The sequence below is a fragment of the Aplysia californica genome, unplaced genomic scaffold, assembly GCF_000002075.1.
Source record: "Aplysia californica isolate F4 #8 unplaced genomic scaffold, AplCal3.0 scaffold00012, whole genome shotgun sequence".
Lineage (NCBI taxonomy): Eukaryota > Metazoa > Mollusca > Gastropoda > Aplysiida > Aplysiidae > Aplysia > Aplysia californica.
Genome location: NW_004797282.1, coordinates 1,309,951 through 1,311,169, shown reverse-complemented (window position 1 = coordinate 1,311,169; position 1,219 = coordinate 1,309,951). Strand labels below are relative to the sequence as shown.

General features: G+C 40.9%; 1 protein-coding gene across 1 annotated transcript in view; it reads left to right on the top strand.

The window, feature by feature from the left end:
* The window catches only part of LOC101855841 (collagen alpha-1(I) chain), a gene marked incomplete at its 5' end in the record, with an annotated part of 105,917 nt that overhangs the window by 35,721 nt on the left and 68,977 nt on the right, over positions 1-1,219 (top strand).

Sequence of the window (1,219 nt, the reverse complement as noted above, 5' to 3'; positions counted from 1 at the left end):
GCTTGACACCTTTTACGTCTAATTAAAAAAGATAATTAATTGTGAATTTTTCTGAAAAACGTTGATTAAACGCTCAGCAAATGTAAATTTTTCGTTTTCAAAGATTTTTAAACTTTGGAAATCAACAAACTTTGGCGGCCATTTTTTCGTTAATTTTTACTTCTAAAGCCAGCGTCTCCAACCTCTTTCAACTGCATGCAAATATCTCAACTTTTATTTGAGATAGATGTGCTTAATTTTCATAGAAACATAATCAAATGAACAAGCTTTAAAATAATACTAATAACTAAAGATGCACGAAAATTGACGAGCGCCTGCTTCCACCGCGTCGTAACACAAATATCCAAGACACCGTACGTACTTCAGGTTGACCATGGAGCGCACCTTAAGTCTTGACTTTTATTTGAGCTGTATGAAGGACCGGGAGGGAAGACGCCACGCGCACTTGACTAAGCGAGATGTGTGTTTCTCCTTTCACTTGGATGTCATGGCGTGGCCCATATTGCGTGCCCTTTACGGCGCAGTTTTATAGAGGGCGAAGAGCGGCAAATAGCCTAAGGAACCAAAAGGAATATCGGTGTACCACACCTACTTGAATACTACTCGTGTTTGCCGAAATAAAACACAGATACGAAACAGTAACACCAATAATATACTTTTTTTTAGGTTAGTGTTACACGGCGCTCGCAGCTGTATAAGGGAATATGAGCGCGCACAACATATTATTATTATTAAACATTTTAAGTTGGTAGTAAATTTTGAATTTTGCCCGGATGGCGGCTGAAGCCTACTCTTATAGATTTTGAACCACCAAGGAATTTTTAACGTGCGCAACTTGCTCACGAGACCTCCAAGATTTTTCGTTTCTCTCTTGTCCGAGAAGGCTTGGTGTAGATCTTTCCTACTACAAGATCAGGAGTGAGGCTAAAAGACAGCAGAAAGAAGGAGCCAAGGAGTAGCAGTAGTAAGGCTATAGAAAGAGTCAGGAGACCAGAGAAGGGGGCAAAAAGTGGAGACGAAAGCAGACGAGAGAGCAATTTTGTTCAAGAGCAGGAGAGGATGTGAAAGGAGAAAATTTTAGAGAAGAACATTTTCCGTCGCTATCCGATTTCGAAGCGGGGACCTTTTGAATGAGAGTTAAACACCTTAACCTATAGGCCACGAGACCCCTCGCCGGCCGTCATGACAGTTTACTGTCAAGTGTTTATTGGCAAAACAC